This window comes from Rhea pennata, chromosome 27 (assembly GCF_028389875.1).
Source record: "Rhea pennata isolate bPtePen1 chromosome 27, bPtePen1.pri, whole genome shotgun sequence".
NCBI classification, from domain to species: Eukaryota; Metazoa; Chordata; class Aves; order Rheiformes; family Rheidae; genus Rhea; species Rhea pennata.
In genome coordinates this window covers 3,847,502-3,869,001 of record NC_084689.1, presented here as the reverse complement: position 1 = coordinate 3,869,001, position 21,500 = coordinate 3,847,502, and the positions used below count along the sequence as shown (strand labels likewise).

Here is a 21,500-nt window from a genome sequence, read left to right as displayed (position 1 = left end):
ACCCAGATTCATTCGTGTGCTTCTAACTTTGGCCAGCAGTATATTAGGTGTTCTCTTCTCCCTGGTTCCTCTAGTGCACCTCAGTAGCTTGGAGCACCTCTCCTCCAGCAGAAGTGAAGAGGTTCTCCAGGGCTGGCCGTGTTCCTGGGAGAGGAAAGAGCAATCAGTGCAGCTCTGTCTCATGTGGGGAACAAGGACTGCTGCAAAGGACAATCTCTGACAGCCTGCGCTCTGCTGGGGAGAGATATGGAGCAGACAGCCATTCTCAGCGTCCAGCCATAAGATCATCCTCATTCCAGGGCAGGAGTGCATGGAGTCACCTGTCGAGACTGGGGGAAAGTGTCAGCTCCCACAGCAAACCAATGGGTGAGGTGGGTCACGATTGAGAGCTGCTACTGTGGATACAGTCACACCAGCAGACCTTTCTTCCAGCCTGTTTTTGCTTGGTGAGGCTGGCATAGATGATAGCGGACATTCATGAGCTGAGCTGCTCTTCTTGCAGCTTTGGGCTCGTTGGAGCCGAGAGTCTACCCAGTACCAGGGATATGTCCTATGACTGAGTGAAGGTACCTTGGAGCTGGCAGTGCACATCAGAGCTACTTAGGAGCAGTGTAGATGAGAGCTGGAGTCAGTAATGCTCTCCAGAGCTCAGTTGATCACAGGGCAGAGCACTTTATCCCCATCAGCCAAGTCCTTTTAATGGAGGTGCTAGTGTTTGGGGTAGGGACCACACGGCTCTAGGCTGTGACTCTCTTTTCCAGACAGAACAGTCTCAGAGCACTCAGATCAGCCACCTTTCCTGGTATGCTGACATACTTCCAGGAATAAGCATGGAGATGCATTTCTCAGCTGTTACGTGACTAGGGAAGTAAACTCAGCAAAAGAAACAGTGATGAGTGCTTGGCACTGGGAAGGCACAGAGAGTCCTGGCACAGGAGACCTTGTGCAATTAGCAAAAGGAGTCTGGCAGGTGGCTGCGGGACCAGCGCTGCCCCATGAGCTTATATACCTGGCACTGTGCTGGAGCCTTGCTCAGTGAGAACTGAGCTAGCTGTTGCCCAAGGCAAGTCACAGGTCTCCACTGAATGTGGCTCCTTCCCCGCTATACAGATCTAACGGCTTGTTGCAGCAGATGGGCAGTTTTAACTCCCTTTGCTGGTCCTGCCTGTTGCTCTGCTGTTCACTAGGCTGGAGGACAGCAATTGATAGCTTTCTGCCAGGTCTGTGACCTGAACTGACTTGTTATGTAGCATGGCTGACACATTGGATGTGGAGAGGCAGAAGTGTGTGTGTGGCTCCCCATGGACTGAAAGGATTTGGGCCATCTCTGTTGTTTGAGGCTCAAGTTCTGGAGATATTCCTTCACAGAATCACAGAATTACGAGCCTCTGGCTCTGTTCTTCTTGCAGCTAGGTTCTCATGCAGGCACAGCAGGCTCTGGAGCTGCTTGTTAGATACAGCAGGCTCAATTATCCCGGAGCAGCCACCTCAATCCACCAGTAACTCCCAGTTCTTGAGTCTACGTGCCTAGTTTGTTGCTTGTTGAAATCTAGTTTGGGATGGAGGAGTGCCTCAGATGCTGAGAACTGTGATGGAAATGAGTTTTGATTTGCAGCTTCCCTGAGGGGAGCAGAAATAGGATACCCTGGCTTCCTGCAGCTTTGTGTCTCCTGGTGTTGATGTTAGATAACATTAGTTTGAGTTAGTAGCAACTGCTTCAGTCACGGGAACAGCATTGATTTACACGAGCTGGAGACCTGGCCCTGGAATTGATCTGCATTTTTATCAGCCTATTTCAGCTGACGGGAGATGTTTTGTCACTGCTGCACAAGAGGTCTGTTCTGGGACTGCTTTTGTTGCCTGCTTGAGTTCCTCAGCTCCTCTGTAGGGTCCTGCAAAGTCATGCATTAGCCTGTAAAGATATGGAGGGATATTCTTTCAATTAAGAGCCTCCAAGGGGGCTGAAGTTTGACTGGGCAGCCCTTGTCTCCAAAATTTACAGGTCTGTTAACTGTTGTGGTGCTTTATGGGAGAGGCCAGGGTAGGTGCCTTAGGCAGACTGATTCCAGCAAGGTTGTCTGTAACTTCAGTTTTCCCCTCTCTGTCTCCTGCTTCTTCTCTCTGGGGAGAGATAAATCCTGGAGTATTCAGCTTACAAAGGCAAGGTGTTTGCTATTCCTCCTTTGATCACACTTGATGAGAACAATTAGCCCAGTCTGACATTTGAAAACTTCATTCTTCCTTCAGATTTATTATTCTATGGGGAGACTGGGTTTGAAAGTAGTGTCAGTCCCTTGGCAAAGGAAGCTCTCATCTTCTTGGATGCTATTCCATCAATTTGCCTCTCTCTAGGTATATCCTGCTGTGCAGTTTGTCCCCTGTGTGGTGCTATTCCTTTCGTGTCCGTTTGTCCTTTCTGGGTTTAGCAGGAGCTGAGCTGAAAATAGAACTGTCTCCACTGGAATAACTGGGAGTGTCCTCCCCAACATTAGTCCTTGACTTCTCATTTGGACAGCAGCAACTTTGTGAATTTAATACCTGGAGTCCTGGGTTCAATCTGGCATCTCTGCTCTGTCTCCAGGGGAAAGTGGTGGCACTTCATTGAAAGTGGCAGGTTAGGAGGGACCTCTCAAGTCTCTAATCCAACCTCCTGCTCAGAACAGGACTGGCTTCAAAGTCAGATCAGGTCGCTCAGGGCCTTGGCCAGTTGAGGGTGGAATGCAGCCATGTCCTGAGCTGTGGATGTTCATAACCCAGCATGGCCAGGAGCAGTTGTGGGCTGCCAGCACCCGGACCTGGTATGGGTAGGAGGAGAAATGGCCTTGGGTGCCTGCCATTCCAGATTCTGCTAGCTGATAGGAGTCCCAAGTGATATTTTAGATGTTATGTGGATATCAGCGATGCCAGTGGATGACATGGACTTCCAAGCTATGCTCTGCAGGAAGCAGGGAACAGGCACTGGTGGGGCTCACTTAGCACATGTCCTTGTGCTCAAGACCACAGTGGCTCTATCTGGAGCCCATCTGATACGTGGGACACAGCAAGTGGCAGAAGGGTCAGCAGCAGCCCTGGGCTGGAATGGTGGCCTGGCTCCTGGAAATTTGACTCTTAGAACCAGCTCTGCCTCATGCAGGCTTGGTGTAGCTGTGGATGTTAAAATGAAATGCAGAGTAATTTGAGACCATGGAGCTGGGAGATAGAAAGGCCTGAGGAAAAAGAACAGAGGAGAGCCAGGCTCAGGACAGAAGATGCTAAAGATATTTTGCTTAGTGAAATAAGGGCAAAGAGGAGCTCAGATCCCCATCTAAAATGTGCAGGGGTATAAGCTGGGGTTGTAGGCAAGGGCTGGTGTTGACAGAAGAGCAAGTATCATATCCTAGCCATGAATATCTTATGGCTGGAAACCAGCCCATCCAACCATAGGGTTTTGGAACAGCCTTGGGGAAAAGAGGTGGAGATGGGTTTGACAGAGTGTGATGTGTTTCTGGAAGGGTTTGTACAACCTTTGATTGCATCAGGCCAGACTGGCTGGTTCTTGGGTCCCTTCCAGTCCCAGGTTCCTTGTCACTGAGCACAGAAACTCCCTGGAACTGGCTCTGTCACAGCCCTTGTTTAGCGTTGCCTTGAATGAGGTGTGGGAAGGCACAGTCCTTGCTAGGAAAGGCAGTTTGTGCAGTTCCTCCCTGTTCCTCTCCTGCATGGGCATTAAGCCACTGTCCTGCCTACTGGCAGGTGGGAAGTCGAGAGCAGCAAAAGGGGATGGTTTCGTGTGTTGCCGGTGCTGGGTCAGATATGTGGAACAGCCTGGGGTAAAGCAGCCTTTGGGCTACCTTGCCAGCCAGGCTTGAGTAATTCAAGTGCTCAGGAAAATGTTGGCCAATGTGGAGACATGCATCTATGGACAAGGTGGAGGGTACTACCCAAGGGAAAACACATTAATTTAAGTCTGCCTCTGTGTGTGGTTAATATTCTCCATTTCCCTCTGAAATTGGAGCTGCTGCCGACCACACTGCCTGGCAGGCACTCAGGTTTGGTGCTGATGCTACTATATAAGCAAAAGGCTTGTCTAGAAATGATCCAATTTCAACCCCAGGACAGACCCTGCCAGGCTCCACTTCTTCCCCCTCTGACTGACCTAAACACAAATTGTCTCTCCTACTGCACAAGGCAGCACACTCCAACCTGGCCTGGCTGTATCCCAGGCAGAGCAGAGCCAGCCTCCCTTCCAGCCAGCAGGCTCTGCATAGTCTGGTATGTGTTGGGATGCTTCTCTTGGTTGTCTCACACTAGTGTAGACCTCATCAATATGCTCTGCATCTAACCTAAGAAGCCATGTTGAAGGGTGGGAGCAGGAAGCCCTAGAAGAGCTTCTGCTGGCTGACTGTGGTTCCCTGGCCCAAAATGTAGCTCTCTGTGATCTCCCTGCAAAGCCACATGTGTTCTCAACACTGCTCCCGCTTCACTGGAGGGAGCAGTAACACTTGAGAGAGTTAGGAAGGACAAGGAGGGCTGAAAGAACAAGCTGAGTTAGATCAGCAAAGGGAGGGAATGGAACTTTTCCCAGACACGGAGGCATTATAAAATGATCAATTGTTCTTTGCATCTGCTGGGACAAGATGAGAAGTTTAATGAGATCAGTTTAATTTGGAGACAATGAGATTTAGGTTAGGTATGAGTGAGATACTCACTAGCAAAAAAAAAAAAAAAAAAAAAAAAAAAAAAAAAAAGAAAAGGAGTTCTGTGAAAATCCCCTTCATCTGTGTTTTAACAAAGTAATTGACTGGTCTGAGCATCCTTGGACTTATTTGAGTGCTGGGGCTGAATGGTTCCCAGAGGTCCCTGTGATTTCATGAGTCCAGGGTGTTCCTCATTTAAAACCTTCCTGAAAATTGCCTCTCCATTTCAGATAGCTCTAGGGTAGCCTGTGTAATTGGTGGTGCTAGCTGCAGATATGATGCCTTCCAGAGCCACGTAGGTGGAAGACAGCAAGGAAGCTGAGCTCAGCGTAACCCTCATAGAGGGCAGGCTGTAGGGTGGCTAACAGAGCACTGGCGTGTTTACAGGCAAACTGCATAGTTATTCTGGAAAATTCAGCTCCGTCATCCACAGAAATGCCCAGGCACTGCCGTGCGTACCGTTCCACATGTGCAATGCCAGGTAGGGCAGCAATCCGGTCCAAGGGATGATTTAAAATCTCCTAGTAGCACCCATGGTTTTCTTTCAAGTAGTATATTTGCCTAGTCACTAAATAATTCATAGGAATGCCTGGTAATTAAATGTTAAAGGCCTGATTTGCTTTGCATTGTTTGTACTTATATTACTATTTAAATGCGAGAAATTACCAAGTCATTTAATTGCTAATTAAACATAATACAATTACATGCCATCTTATAAGAATTAGTCAGCATTTCTGTGTATTGTTTGCATAACACATAAGCAGTCCTGCCCTCTTTCAGCAGTTATTTTGTAAACTTTTATCCCTATGTTTGTGCTGATGGAAGGCATGTTCCCCACTTTCGTTTAATGGCTATTAGAAACAAAAGGAAAAATGCTAATTCCAGAAAAATTAAGCAGCACAGAGTACCTGCGGAGGGTCTCTGTGGAGAATGCCTGGCTCTGTTCACCATGTTCCTCCTTGCATTTCCCTGCAGAAGGTGCCCCAAGTGCCAACCTTTGCTGCACCTGCATTTACATGCTTGCTCACTGCATATGGTCTTGGACTGCATGTAGTGCACAGCACAAGGACAGGGCTTCACATGTCCTGGGGAGAAAAGTGGTACACAGCACCCAAAAAGATGTTTCCAAGTTGGGAGTAACAAAGAGGGCAGAAGGTCATTTCACTCCCCCTTAGATCTGGATTTGATGGGAAGGATCGCTCAGGAGGCAATGAGACACGATGGGAGATTTTTATATTGGAAAAGGAAGGGAATATGCGTGTGTGGAAAGGGGAATGCACACGAACTCCAAGAAATAACAACTGTTTTCCAGCTTTTCTTAAGGGAACTTAAGGGACATGCACAGGTCTTGCTTCTTTTGACTTGTCAATAAATGTTCCTAAGGAGTTGCACATTCCTAGTCATGCATCCTCACTCGGTGTTAGTTCAATACACAGCTTCTTCAAATGATTCACTCCTAGCTTTTGAGACTAGGAGGGAGACAGGCCGCTTTCACAAGGCCGAAGCAAGGCTGGGGCTCTGCAGGGCAAACTTGCTGTGTCCCCTCTCTGAGGTCTATGAGTCACGTGTGTCCCCGCGCTATGGGAAAAGGTGGCCTTTGCTCCCTTTGAGATGCTAGCGTAGACCTTTTCAAGCAAGTGGTAGCCTTTGAGGTGATGATCTCCAGGCCAATGCCTTACTATTCCATGGGCAGCCATTTATCATGTTGCCAGGACTGGGTATATCGTGTGCAACCACTGCCAGCCTGGTGACAGGCCATGGAAGTGATGTAGTGCCAGCATGTCTGTCTACTCTGTGCCCCACTCAGAATCACCCGTCTGGCCTCAAACAACTCAGGACTTCCATGGTGAAGGTGAGTTCACCTCTAGCTCTAGAACAAGCCTGTCCAGCAGCCCCAGCTGAGATTGGAACTGATGTGATGGGGTTTGCTTAAGCTTGTTGTGAGCAGCAGTCCCAGTCCCAAAGAACTTGTGGTGCAGTTAGATGTGTGGCAAGGCAGACTCAAAGGAACACGGCAGGAGACTGGGTGTCTGCGGCTGAGCCGGCTGTCCAGGCTGCCTTATATTGTTAGTGTAACTGGTAGAAGCTAGTGTTTTGGTCGCTATTTTCCATGGGAAAATGTTCATATTAAGAAAAAAAAATGCTGTTTTCATTCCCAGATGAAAACAATCCATTTCAAATGTTAATTAAAATGGCAGGGGTCTGCTTAATACATTTTATTGAAATGTTTAGTGCTGAAATTAAATGTTTTGTTCCTGTTAACAATAGGAGTGTTTCATTCGGAGAATGTACATGTGGAAATGCTTGCCTGCCATCAGGCTGAAACATATTTCAGATCAATGGGGTGTCTCAGGATAGCAGCCCTATCCCCATATGTACTCTTGTCCTGTCCTTACATCCCCTCCCAGATTCAGAAAGTGGTTTACAGTGGAAAATATGGGTACCTGTAGCCCAGAAAGGGGCCTGGAAGGGGCTTTTTGCTGACTGAGGTTCCAGTTTAGTAAAGGAATCAGCTAATTGTTCATGTTAGCCTGCCAGTTTCTGTTCAGCTGTGTCATTTCCTTACATTAAGTGATAATCAGAGCTCTGGGATAATGACTGTCTTTTAAGTGCTGTATGCAGCAATTTTTGCATGAGGCAGTTTGCTTTCCACCCTCTTGGACTGTCAGCAAAGAAGTGCCTGTGAATTCCGAAAAGGGCAGGAAAGTTGGTCCTGATCACAGTGCTGCTGCACTTTGTCCCACAGCAGTGGCACTTCTGGAGGCTTTCACTGATTGTCTGAGTTCTTGGAGACTGTGTTGAAAGTCATAACCAGGTTAGTCTTACGGACTGCTATCCCTTATAACTAAGTTGCTGGGGGAGGTGGGTGGTGGACTGTTTTCTTTAAGAGATAAAATCACTTACATGTTGGTGTTTCTGCAATGAAGTCCTCATCACTTACAAGCTGTGTGCACAGTCCTGGTTCTGAACACAGCAGGACCCTTGCAGCTGATGAACAGTTTTTCTCTCACAGCTCTGATCTACTTCCCAGCAGCTCTCAGCCCAGACTTTTCTCTACTAACTCCATCTAGAGATCACACAGCCCTTCAGCTCTGGCACCGTGTCTTTGCTTTTTTGCTGCTCTCTCATTTCACCTTCCAAAGGAGCTCTTTTCTCCATCTGTATTTTGGCTGTATTCTGCCAGAGACTGAGCAGAACCTAGTTTTGTTCCTGTCTTTGGATGCACTCATCTGCTAAGTTCACTGGATCTGGTCTTACTTCCCCCTTGTCCTCATATCCTCCCTCACTCAAAGAGGGCCAGCTGAGGGAACATCTCATTGCTGCTGTGGGGAAGCCAGTTTTCCCACAGTGCTTTGAGTATGCATCGTTCTTGCTCTTGTGTTCAAGGTGTTCCTTTGAAATGGAGCCATCTCTCACTCTCCTCCCAAGAGCTACGACCGCTGTAGGCCAGCTGGGATTGTAACCTGAAGGGCTGAGTCCAGCACTGTAAGCTCGTGTCTTGGAAGCTCTGTCAAAGGAATTGCTTTAGAGAGCTCCTGGGAGCACAGAAAGTAAAGTTCAGCTCTGTGGTAAGAGTATTGCATCAGTTCCTCACCTGCGCTGTAGTGGCAGAGACCTTCCTTGACAGCACACTCATTAGGGGGAGTTTAATTATTGAGATACTCATTCTAATTGTGTCCCTGGTTCCCATTCTGCTGAGGTTACATCTGCTTCTTATCTTCTCCATTCTGGCTACTGTCCAAGCCACTTTGCTGGAACATACGGAGTGTGCACAGCAGCAACTCACCTATCAGGCCAGAGAGCAGGATATTTGTTGCCCTCCTTCACCTGCCACTAACCACATGGGAAGAGAGCTGAAAACCCAGGTGGGGAGGGCACAAGGGTGAGGGCAAGGTTTGTGAGAGCCAGACAGCACGGGGCCAGCAGTTTGCTGCTGTGTTTGAAGTCCTCCTGCTCTGGAGTCCTTGGTCACGGCTGGTGCATCTTGTACTGACCCACCCTGCACTTGCACGTGCAGCTGCATTCTCTCAGCAGAGGTGCAGCCGTTGAAGAACACAATGCTGCTGTAGTACTGGCAGACCCTTGGGAGAGACGTGACTTCTTCTGGACAAGGTGTTTTTCCTAGTGCTTTGTATATTCAGCCCTGGAACAAAAGCAGGGTGGTTTCTTTTCCCCTGTGACCATCTCCATTTGCAGTTTCAGTGCTACAATGTTGTCAGCTAAGTTGTCAGCATCTGTTTTATGCTCCCAAGTGCCTTAGACTTGCTGACAAGTGTTTGGAGTGCAGATTGGTCTCAAACGTTGGAATGGGATAATCCAGAATTAGCTCAAGGTAGGAACATCCAAGTGTGCTGCCAGCTGCAGATGCTCTAAATGGGACTGCAGGGCTAGTGGGATGGGCAACAGCAAGGGGTACAGTGTGCCTTGACTCACGGTTTGACTGATCAGAATTTAGACTCATGCTATGAACCCTGTTACAGATCAACCTTTTGCTTTCTGAAAACTGCTGTTCAAAAGACACCTTGTCTCATTTTGTTCTCACCAGGGAGTCTCTCACCCCCCTTTCTGCAAGCCTGTGGGATGCTGAAGGGTCCCTGTTATGCTGGTGAGGTTTTATCAAGCCCTGTTAGGGTTTCCTCTTCTCACAATGGGAGATGTGACAGCGAGGACCTGGTGATTTCAAGGGCTGGTCTTTTCCTTTCCATGGCAGTGAAAGGGGCACTATATATAGCTAGGTCTTCCCACCTGCAGTTTGAGAAACTCCTGTTGCTATTCAAGCTGACCAGTTAGCACATTAACAAAGTAGCAGTGAGGATCCTAGGGCAGCTGGTCGGACATGATGAACCTTTCATGCCTAAAAGGTCTTGAGAGCATTGCCTTAGTGATTTGGTCAGGCTCTGCAATGATCAGCTCCACCTTCTTGTGGCAGAGTGTGGGTTGAAACATGCATCTCCTTGCATGTTCTCGTCTACAGGACGCTGATAAATGGTGGCTAGCAGCACTGACCCAGGATAGGACTAGACAGTGCTTGCAGAGGAGGATAGTCTGATTCTGTAGCAGTGTCAGGCCTCTGGCACAGCTCCTGCCCAGTCATGGTGAATGAGGTGAGCAGCTTTTATACCAGTTCCAGCACTGGACCCAGCTCCTCCCCCAGGCTTTCATTCATACACCTCTATGCTCAGCAGACATGGATGCTGAAGCTGGAGACTCTGGTGAGATGTTACCACAGCTCATGGCACGAAGCCTGGCTAAAAGCATAAGCTTCCTCACCATGGAGCTCCGAGGTGCTGCTGTGAAGGAAAGGTTCGTTTAACCATTAGGTGTTTACAAGGGCTGGCAAGATTTCCTGAGGGGCTGGAGATGGCTGCTGTCCAGTGTGCCAGCGATTGAGCTTAGTGAAGTTTCAGAGGGATACTGCCCTGGCCCCAGAGCCCAATTTGCAAGTCAGACAGTTGAAGAGAGTAAAATACATTTATATAGTCTTGGGTGGAAGATCTCTGGGGAGCACTGGAGTTGGATTATCCTGGAATGGTCAAAAGACGTAGGTGTGAAGAAGAGTGTAGGAAATGTGCAAGATGCAGATAACCTTTGCTTATTCCCAGCATGGAGTTATGCTGAGATACTTTTTGCTGCCTAAGCCCTTCTATCTCCCCTTTCCTTCTTTCATTCCCAAATAACAGGCTCTAGAGGCATCTCACTCCTTCACGTCAGAGCCAGAATCTGAATTAATAATGTTCTAAGAAAATATAGTCCAACAGACTTTAAATCAAGGAGAACAGCATGTTAAAGAGTTTGAAGAAAACACATTACTTTTGTGCAGTTTTAGGGATGATGCAGTTTTAGGAAATAACTCTAACAGCAATTGATCGATGGTGACAAATTCTTTCAGAAAAAGCTTGCTCAGGGAATGCTTCTCTTTATCACTAGACTCTCTACATGAGTTGTCCATGACCAGATTAATGTGTCCTAGTGAAGATGTCAACACAATTTGTGATCCTGAGCCTCCATGTCACCCAAACTGACAAGTCATTTGAATGTATGTGCTGAAATTCATGTTACTTTTTGGATGCTGCACCCTTTGCAAGTATCTGGGCCTGGGTTCGAGAGAACCATTTTCAGAGCCAGACAGATGTATCTCACTAAGTGCAGAGCACCTTTGAGGATGGATCAAGGACACAACTCTCTTAGCCTTGACACGAGGTCTGCCTGTGGAGACCTATGGCAAAAAAAAAAGAACACTCCCTGTGTTTGTTTATGCTACCTGACCCTTGGAAGCTATTGCTACAGGACCTCCTTCTCAGCTGTAACAGTGAGGGACAGCGGACAGGGAGCCCTAAGACTTCGGTCACGAAGGGCCCAACTTCCTATATGTCTAGACTGCAATTGCACATGTACAGCATGAGACTCGGCTAACTGAACTGTGAGCAGAGAGGCTCCAGCAGAGATCTCCAGGGAGCAAACTCCACCCTTCAACTGTCTCAGATTCTGGCCATTGGGGTCACAAGCTGCATGCTGTGTGTCTGCCTAGAAGCTTCTATTTACTCAGTAGCTACACTCTGGCTCAACAGGGAGGAAAGAAGAGAAGTTAATTTATTACTGCAAATGACTTTGAAGTAATTAATTGATCTTGTCAAATGCAAGGGATAATTCCACAGCTACATAATCCCAGCAGAAAGACACATCTTGCCTCCTGACAAGGCTTCTTTGATAGAGCTATTTCACTAACACAGGCTGAAGTCAGGAAGGGGACATTTTATTTAATGATTCACACTAATTAACTTGGGGCAAGCAAGCACCCTCTCTGCCCTGCAACACAGTGGTAAGTAACCAAGCCTTTCATGCAAGGCCCATTTCCTCAGGGCTTGCCTGCTTGCAGAGGTGACACTGAGAGATGTTATGCGAGAGCCACTTAAAAACTAGGCTGCTTTTTGCAGATTTTTGGAGCTCAGAATCCCTGATCCAGTGTTTGGGCCAAGCCCTAGGAGTTTGTCTCACTGCCTGGATGGTCTTCTGGCGGGACTGTCTCTGCTGGCTGCAGAGAGCTCCTAGTATGATGGTCCTGGCAGTTACTGGGTCCCAAGGGCCTGTGACAATTCTCACAGTAAATAAGCCTCTACAACATAGTGTCACTGAGGGGAACGAAGGGCTCACCTTGACGATGTGTTTTCCCACAACAAAAGCAAAATCATGAAATGACCCAAAGCCAAGATGTGATGCTCCTAAACTCTGTTTCCCCAACACCACTAGACTCCATCATTTCCACAGATATCTCATATATGTGGCCAAATGTTTTGAGCAATTGCTCCTGATTTCAGCGGAGGTCTGTACCACCTCCAGGGCTTTGTGAGGAGGAGCAAAGCTAGACCATGTCTGCAAGACCCATTCAGGAACATCCATAATGGAGGTCTACCCCTATGAGTAAGATCCTAGCAGGACTCTGGACTGACAGCAGAGCCCTGGCAACACTGGGGTAATTCACAGTCCTCTACCTTTGCCACTCCCCTGGGGAAACTGAATCATTGCTGAGGTCCGTGTGGTTTCTGCAGGCTGTGGGACAGATGGGGTCAGCCCAGTTCCCCATCCTGCCTGAGGCCACATGCTTGTGCCTTGAAGGAAAGAAAGGTCCTTTGTCACCACCAAGTTTGAGCATCCATCTGGGGAACTTGTAATGATAAAACTGACCTGAAAGTGAGAAGGTTTTTGACCATTGCAGGGTGAGGGAGTAGGGGGTAGAGAGGGAGTGGAGGGAAGGAAGAAGATGCCCTTGATTTGGGGTAAAAAGGTCAGATCTCTTCTCATTCCCCTGGCTCTTGTAGACCTAGTGCTGCCCAATTGTCTTCATTTTAAAAATCACATTTTGACTGCTTGTCACTCAGCCCTGGTCTACCTGTTTACCAGATCTTGCTGTGTGTCTACCACACGGTGAATTTTCTGGAAGGAAAATTTTGACTTAAATGAAATGGGAGGAAACATAATTCTTTCCTTCTTGTTGCAAACAGAACCCCTGTGTCATAAATAGAACTTGAAACACAGGGATGATTGCCTTTTAATTGGCCCACATTTGTTTATGGTGAGAAAATATTAACTAATCCATCTGATAAGATGAGACTGAAGTCAGCAACAAACTTATCCGAAAACTTGTTTGCTGTCTTCATGCTCTGTCCTGGGCACATTCATTCGTTGGTGCTGAGTCCTCGCACCCAGGCACTCAAACTCAACCAAAGTATCTGCAATTCTTTGTGGCTTCTTGTGCAAATGTCAGTTTTGTCTTTCAGCTTAGCTTTCATGCCTGTCTGGGGAAATCAGAATCCCTTTAGTCTCCTGTGGGTCTGGGACAGTGATTCATCAATACTCCTGGAGCTTGAATCCAGCATAGAAATGGCAAGGAGTTTCACAGTGTTATATTCGAAGCAGGTTTGGATGGAGCATGAGGCAGCCAAATACTAAATAAAGAAGATAAGGAGAGACGTTGAACAGCTGCCCAGGCATGGCAAGAAATAGTGACTGTGCCATTAATTGCTGTATCATAATGCAATTGCAGAAGGGAGCCTAAATAAAGTGGCTGAGGCAACCTTCTGTCTGGCAAATCTTGGCTTCCAAGTGCTTGATCTGGCAACTTCAGTAACACTCCTTAGCTGTGGATTTGGGGGTCTTCATCCAGCAGCTGCTAAGGACCTGCCCACATCTTGGCATTGCTGCTCAGTGCAAAGGAGAGCAAAGTCACTTCTCTGCCTCACTAGGGGTCCCACCACCCTCTGAGGGTTGCAGGAAAGTCTCCTTCAGCTTTGATTGTGCTGAGTCTGATGGATCTTTTTGCCAAAGGAGGGTCCACTTCAGAAGGCGACAAAGTCGCTCCCGGCAGAGCATTATGCTCTAGAAGGTGAAGGTGTTTGGGAACAATGAGGTTCTGGTGCAGCAGAATACTCAGTATCATCTATTCACCATCTGTGAAATGGTTAAGGGAGCTCTTGGTAGCTGCTGGGGCCTGAAGGCTTTGTGGAGAGTTTTTAATACTTACAGATATCAAAGAACAGGTCAACTGTAAAGCACCATTCATGTTATCCATAATAGCGTTGCAAAGCTGAACTCAGCTCACAGCAAAAAGTAATGAGGTGTAATTCTCTGCTTCATCAGGTGACATTATGAAGGAGTCAGCTGCTCCCAAGTGCTCTGGATTAGCCATGGAAAGTACACTCTCTTCCCTCATTGTCACCCAAGCACGTTGAGAAAGGTGGCCTCAGCCTTCAGCAGGAAGGTTCAGGTCAGTGCTGAACACTTTCCAGGAAAGATGACGGGCTTGTGCCATGAGCCCAGCTAGTATTAGAGGATGAAGAAGGAAAGTCAGTGCATTTGAACTGGCTCACTTCTTCACTTCTTGGCATCCCACAACAGTCCAGACCGTTGCCCTCCAGATTGCCCGAGAGATTAGAAACTTGCCTAAATCTTCCAGTCCTTCTGAAGCAGCAGCTACGCTCACTGTAATCCAATCTCACAATAAGTAAAGTCAGAAGTTTATTTTCTTAAAGTTAACTGCCATTGGCAGATATATTAAAATCTTTAATTGGTGAAAACTGCATGAATAATGATTTTCATCTTACATGGGTGACTGTGTTTGCTTTGAACTAAAGCATCCAAATATGCATTTGCAGTCACTGTCTTCAAAGGCAAAAACATTTCATGCCACAGGGTTTTATCCAGTGCAACCACCGCAATATTTCACAATATCACTGTGTCAGCACTAAAAAAAAAAGTGCTTAGATCCCTTTTTGAGATTTATTGCATTTCATAGGTGAATAGATTTTTGATTAGAGAAACACTCTGCTATTTCTTTCAAAAGTGCTTTGCCGAGTTCTGCGATAATGCAAAGGCTGAACTCCATTTAATTATTAAGACCTTTAAGTCCACATAGAACAAACTGCCTTGCTGCCTCCATGGTACAATTAGGTCAGCATAATCTAAAGCCTGAACCACCCCTTGAGGTGTCTAGCTGGGGCAGTGACTGTGCAGGCTGTGGTGCAGTATTAAATCAGTGCTCTGAAGTGCTGGTAGGGTCAATATTTCTAAATGCCGGAGTCTGCCATGTGCTTCTGAGAACTTGTGTCCTGTGTTTCCCCGGGACTTATGCAACTTTGTTTGCAGTAGCAAATGAAATCTATGTCAGGAGGTTACCTTTCAAATCTGAAACCCTTGTAAGAAGTGAGGGCAGTTTGGGAAATGCCCTACATAGTAGCTCCTGCAGGCATGTACTTTATAACAGAGACTTAAGGAGGGGAAAATCAAGACAAAAACGTTAGAGCAATTGGAGTTAGGCTGCCAGCCTGGACGTGGCTCCTCTTTGCCTTCTCAAGGGCTGAGGAAGAGTATACAGAGCTGGGAATGGCTATATTCTAGCTGGGCTGCTGGGAATGGATGGAGGAGATGACTTGGTGTACTACTACTTTCTGGAACTAGAAACAGAGCCTAATTTATGTTGTCCATAGCTGCAGTTGGCTTTTGTGGAGAACAGCCAGGCTGGCCTTGTCACTGCTGGATGCTGTCTTTCATGGGGCTACTCTGCTTCCTCAGCTGCCCAGATCTGTCTCACAGCCTTGTTTTAGAACCCTGAAGGAACAGGGGTGCCAAACTCCTCTTGAAGTCAGGACCAGTATGCACCAGGACTGCGGTGCCTCTGGGCCTTTATCCTGCACGCCTACCACAATGGTTCTCTCTACTGACCACAGCACAGATGCACCACACACAGCTCTGCCCCTGGCCTGGAGATGGGAGAGCTGAGCACTGCAGACAGGACAGGCCACACTTGCTGGTGCTACCTCCATGGTCCTTCCCCGCCTTCTCCCCTGGACCAGTTCTCCTCCTCCAGGCCTGGAGACTGGATTATGGGAACACGCCTGACCTGCTCTGGCAACAAGAATGGGATGAACCATCCCATCCCACAGGTCTGTGCCTGGTATCTAATCGCTGTTAGTTAAATGCCTGGTTGCCAGGGTGACAGGCGCTCTTGAAACAAATCAAACGGCAAGCCAAACAGGAGCAATTCACCTACCTACCAATAGACATGTGCAGCATAAGCCACCTAGATTGGCATCACTGCAGGGTCCCCTGTCCCTAGAGAGAAAGAATCATGCCCAGGGCTCCAGACTCCTGTCTGTTTCAGATAACTGTGTTGGATGCAGTGATGGGTTCCTTGTAGGTATCCTCTTCCCTTGACTCTAAAGGGATGCTTGGTGACTTGTCCAGAATCAATGACCTTAGGGAGCACCACATGGAGTTGCTGAAGCTATGCCCTGGCCATCCTCCTGGCAGTTCCCTGAGGGAAACGGATCTGCGCACCCGCATGCCCACCACTCTTCCTGCTCCTGGCAGCTGCACTGCACTCAGGGCAAAGACACCAGTCGGTGTCCCAGATGCAGCCTGCTCTGCTGGAGACAGTCCCAGCAAGAGAAATCCTGCCCGACCCATAACGTGGCTCATGGAGAGCCCTTGGCTGAAGTAATTGTGTTTGCACAAACCAATCCTCAACAGTTTAAAGGAGACAAAATCAGCAGGAGCATACTGAAATGCAGCCACAGGCTCCGCCACGGAGCAGCTGCTGGGATCTGGCACAGAGGAGGAGCGGCAGAAGCTAGGCTCAGTTCTGCCAGATGCCCTGGGACAGTGAATGGTCCTTTCTGCACTGGTGCAGCATTGCTGGCTACGACAAGGCTTTCCACGGCAGCTCTTTGCACTGCTCCCAGATACCTTCTGAGGGAGAATGGCTGAAAGAGGTATCACGTATTTCTCTCCACAGTTCGGGCTCAGAAATGGTAGCAAAGTCTCCAGTAGGCTTCCTCACAGAAAGCACCCAAATTTCCCCCTCTGTCAGGGCATTTGGAAAGGGATTGCTTTGCTGTCCCTTGTGTTCATAACCCTTCAATCTGAAGCAAAGGAAGACAGGGAAAGACACAATCACTCGAGGAGAGACAGCGCAGTGAGCAAATGAGCCGCAGACCAGCCTAGAGGAGTCTGGATGTGAAAAACAGGCAACAGCTGGAAGCTGTGAAAACTCTTGCCATCATTTCACACACCATCTGCTGCTGAGAGTTTGGATACTGTGCTGGTGTGTAATCAACTCAGGGGCCTCATTCTGGCCAAGGACTGTGATGTTCACATGTTGGGGGAAGATGCAGTAAGGTTACATGTGACTAACCATGGTGGATGGCCACATGCAAATCACAGCTGCAGGCCCAAAGGGACGGCTGGACTGAGCTGGATTTGGCTGGACTGGACTGAAGAGGGGCTTACAGTATTCTCTATGTGAGAAGGTCCTGTGGGTCTGCTCTCTGATGGATGCTGCAACCACAAAAGCTAAAGGCTCCTGTGGGACTTCCATGAGCAGATGTGAAGAAGGCCTTTAGGAACTGTTCCAGTTTCTGTACATTCACACATTCCCACTCGTGCCAAAGGGCAGACAATTAGCAAAGCAATATTAATTTTGCAGAGAGGCCCCTAATGTGGCCTGTCTCCCCTTTGCCCTAGGCAGCGAGCAGTGTCTCTGCACTGATTAAGTGTAAGAATGCTCTCCACAGGCACCTTTCGGGAAAACCATTTCAATTAGCAGCTAAGATGAATTGCACAGGAAATATAGCGTGGTTATTTCCAGATATTTACAATGAATCACCTTATTGTAGGAAGAGGGAATGCTGCACTGTGCTGAAGGGGCTTTGGATCACAATTATGCTCCTGTGATACTGTTAAGTGTAAAGGAGTTTGCTTGATGGCTTGGTGATTAGTTTTTGCAGGATGAATATTTTCCTGGGAAAATAATGGAAACTGTAAAAAGGAAGGAACATGGGGAGGCAATATATCAGGTCTTGCCAGCTATAGGCAGCTTTAGCACCTAATCCACACTTCTAGGTGTTTCCGGTACCCAGTGGATGGACAGAGGTCCACTCTGCCCCCTCTTGATTGCCTGGATGGGGAGGGAGGGATGAGTCCCTTTCCCTCCAGCGGAGGCAGCAGTGACTGTCCTTATTTCCTGGCATAAAGGTCTATAGGCTCCTGAAACACCTCTGGGCCCTGTGGGCCAAGACCAGAGCTCTGTTTTGTGCTGCGTTCCATGGGAATTTATATTTGCTACGCTCTGCTGTTCATTGGATGCCAGGAACCACAGGCGGCTGAAGTGGTGATGGCTTCTGGGGGAAACCCCACTCAAAGTGGTGTCCTGTTTCCAGGGCTCGATTTTCCTTCTCACCCGAGAATGCTCCTGGAGTGTCTGGGAATGGTAAAATCCAGTTTCCCAGCGCTCTGAGGGGTGTTCATACTGTATCGTGCTAGAAGTTCGGGGTCTGTGTGCATGTATTTGCAGGATGTTCTTCACTTGCTAACCTCCTCTTAGTGAGGATAGGAACTTGTTATTGCCATATCTTTCGGTTCATGATTCAGGATCAGGAGGAAGACCTTCTGGCTCTGGGTGTCCCTCAAAGTTGGGTGAGGGTCATGCCTTCATGGTCACTGCTACAGGCAGTCTCTCCTGGCTGTAGTTGCCAGCCCTACCACTTTGGCTCACCTTTCCTTGCGCACCTCCTGCTAGTTCTTCTTCCAAACTGCATCTCATTAGCCCAGGCTCCAAGGCACCCATTGCTTCTTTCCAGAAATGAAGATGCAGCCCTCAATTTTTTTTTTCATACAGGTCTGGCATGCTGAGGTGGGGAAGGCACGCAGGTGGGAGACAGAGGTGGGCAGAGTGGGTCACTCAGACTTGTCCTCAGGGAGCTTGTGCAAGACTGCCAGATGGCAAGGTTGTTTGGGGTTTTTTTGTTTCAGGTCCAGACATGTATTCAGGTTCCTGGAGAGCTCCTGGAGACCTGGGCATGTTTCCCTATGAGCTGGGTGTGACACTGTTCAGCTCCTGAAGCTCTTTGTATTCCAGTCACTAAAAGCTGAATCATTCCTTGAGCCTGGGGTGGGAAGATGCACACAGAGTTGTAGTGAGATTTTACAGTACCATGTTCCTTCAACACCTGAACACTCATAGTCAGCTGTGCCCCCAGCATCCCTTGCTTAAATTGCACCTTGGAGGTGCAGTCCCCTGCCTTGGGTGCAGCAGGCAGTGAGGCTGGGTCTCACTGCCCACATCTGTCATTTGGTTCTTTGTCTGCCGTGCTCAGCTCTGGCTCTGTCAGTGGGAGCAGAGTGTGCGTGGCAGGGGTGTGTCTGCCAAGTAGAGAGGCTGCGCTTGCTCCAAGACGTCTCAGGCTCCCAGGAATGCCCCATGGGTCTGGGACAGCAGTGGGCACACTGAGGAGTGGGAGAGGCCCTGGATGCCTCTCCGCATGGTAGTGGTGCAGACGTGTTGCTCTGGGGGCTTTGGTGGGTGATGCAGAGGGAAGGTTGTGTCACTGCAGCATCTGGAAGAAGCAGAGCTGCCTATCCTGCACCTGCACAAAATCTGTCATGCTAGGTTTGCCCCCTCCATGTTTGATGTGGACGGTGGGAAGACTCAGGGCGCACAGGCCTGTGCCGAACAGATTTGCAGTTAGGTCATCCATACTCCTCCCGCAGCTTTAGACAGCTTGGTGGAAAGTTCAGGTAAGAACAGTGGGACTGTCTGGTGGACACCTTTGTGTGCTGGCCTGGGAACACCTGAAGTGACCACAGAGAGCACTGGGATCTTGGAGTTGTAGCTCAGGGGACTGGCAGGCTCAGCTCTCAGCCTTGCACTTTCCCACAGCCTCGCTCTCCCAGGCAGCTCACGAAACTTCTCTCAGATCCAATTGCTGTGCTCCACCTTTTATTATAATTGATTCTGCATCGCCATAGGAACCCACTCCAGCGCGAGTGAGGAGCAGCTGCCTTCCCTGCGTGCTCTCCAGGAGAGGCGGCTGCTCCTTCCCACGAGATGGCAAGCGGTGGAGCTGGAAGCAGCTAAGTGGCTGGGCCCCCCGGCCCATGCCAGCAGGTACTGTCCATGATCCCATCTCCTTGCAGGTGCTCATGCTGTGGGGAGGACAGGGGATTGCAGGAATTGGGAATGCAATGAGGGGAGTTCCCTCTGCACTCAATTTTCAGGCCCCCCCCACTCCCCCACTACTTGCAATGCTGGGCTCAGGAGATGGGGCCGTCTCTCTAGTTTGGTGGTGGGAGCCCCGTATATCTTCTGATGGGAGTTCTCAAGTCTGGCCTTAGAGAGTAGAACCCTAGGTTTTGGGGTGGGACAGGGAGAAGTCAACTTTCCTGGGGGGTTAACAGCTGGGTGGGTGCCTTGGTTTAATAGTGGTGGCATTTCTATGTGTGCCAGGATGGCAGAGCAGAGGAAGCATGTGTAGGGTGTGGTGCAGAACCTTGCACTTGACAGAACTTCTTGCACCCATGAGGGGGACCAGGGATCACAAAGCCCAGGCTTTGGAACAAGCATCTCTGCTTAGCTCTGGAAGGGGTGAAGCTCCTCCTTGGCTGAAGGGTCACCCTCTCTACTGACATCAAAGGCTTGACTAGCCCAAGAGACCAGGACATGCCATCAGAGACCTGGAAAATAGGCAGCGGAAGGGACAGGGCTAGGTGAGTGGAGCACTGCAACCAGTGCTGTGCCAGTGGGGCTGACTCTGGGTATAGCTAGGTGTCAGTCTGAGACGCAAGCAGCAATGGGACAAGATGTGTGATGATGGTGCAGCCAAAGACCCTGGAGCCCCTGCGCTATCCCTGCTCCTTCTGGGGGCCAGGAGCATTTTGGAGTCAGTTGTTACTTCGTTCCTGCCCTGGCCTGGTCAGCTCAGTTCTCCTGTCCATGTCCTGGCCTTGCTCGTTTTCCTCTGCTGTTGGCTTGGCTGCAGTCCTGCTCAGTAGAGCCATCTTGCTGGGGGAGCTCCTCTGAAGTATCTGCATGAGATGATTGGAGAAGCAGTGGTATTCTGGTCTCCCCAATAACCCCAGGCTTGTTTAACACAAGACTGGCCAAGTTCTTAAGTCAGGGTTTGGGGCACGGACGTAGCAGAGGAATTAATCTGGTCTGGCGTTCCTGGGCCCTCCTTGCTCTGAAAAGAATTCAACACCCAGTGGGCAGAAATTCCATGCCTGGTGTCGTACTGCCTCCCAGGCTGAGCTGACTGTAGACAGATGCCCTTCTGCCTGGTTCCTTATGTTGGGGGCATGTTGGTCTCTCCCAGCCCCTGTCCTGTTGTCTACCTGCGTACCAGGCTTGGTAGAGGAGTGGGTGATGAGGAAGGAGCGCTTACCCTCAGCCCTCCCTGCCTGTGTAGCCATGGGACATGAGTCCTGTCCCTTGTGGTGGAAGGTGCTTGTGAGAGGTGTTGAGACCAGGCTTTAGAGAAGATGGTAACTGGTCCCCTGCTACACTAAGAGGATCCTACTGGGACTTGAGGGTCTTCCCTGGGCATCTGAAGACAAACTGTCTCCAGACTTCTCTGTTATTGGCTTGTGCTCAGGGTGAACAGACCTTCCCAGAGAGACTCCATGACGAAGTGCTCTGCTGGAGCACAGGCTGGCTCTCAATCTGCACCTCTTTTCTCTTTTCTAAGCTGGGCTCTTTAGCTTTGTATGGCGTAATCTGCACAAACGGCTGTGTGAAATGCTGCCTGGATGCAATGAAGTGTTTGGAAAGGAGTTAAGAGAGGTGGTAACTCTTCTTACCTCCACCCTTGAGCAGGCTATGGATCTCTCCAGTCGTCTCTGGAAGTGCAGGCCCTGGCATGACTGTGGCTGTGTTTATGCTGGCAGCTGCACAGTAAGCCAGTGGGATTTGTTCATTTGAATCAGCAGCAATATTTACTGGAAAAAGCAATATAAATTCTGCAAAGATTTCAACTGCTTTGTGAGCCCTATTCCAAC

At 48.9% G+C, this 21,500-nt stretch overlaps 1 protein-coding gene across 2 annotated transcripts in view; it reads left to right on the top strand.

Annotated features, from left to right (window-relative positions):
• The window catches only part of CTXN1 (cortexin 1), a 37,644-nt gene that overhangs the window by 7,957 nt on the left and 8,187 nt on the right, over positions 1-21,500 (top strand). The window contains exon 1 of one of the 2 annotated variants that reach the window (XM_062596298.1): positions 19,570-19,614. The exons of the other annotated variant lie outside the window; for it this stretch is intronic. The gene's annotated coding sequence lies outside the window, so the exon portion shown is untranslated. Of the gene's footprint in view, positions 1-19,569; positions 19,615-21,500 lie in introns of those variants that run through there. 2 annotated transcript variants of the gene reach the window in all.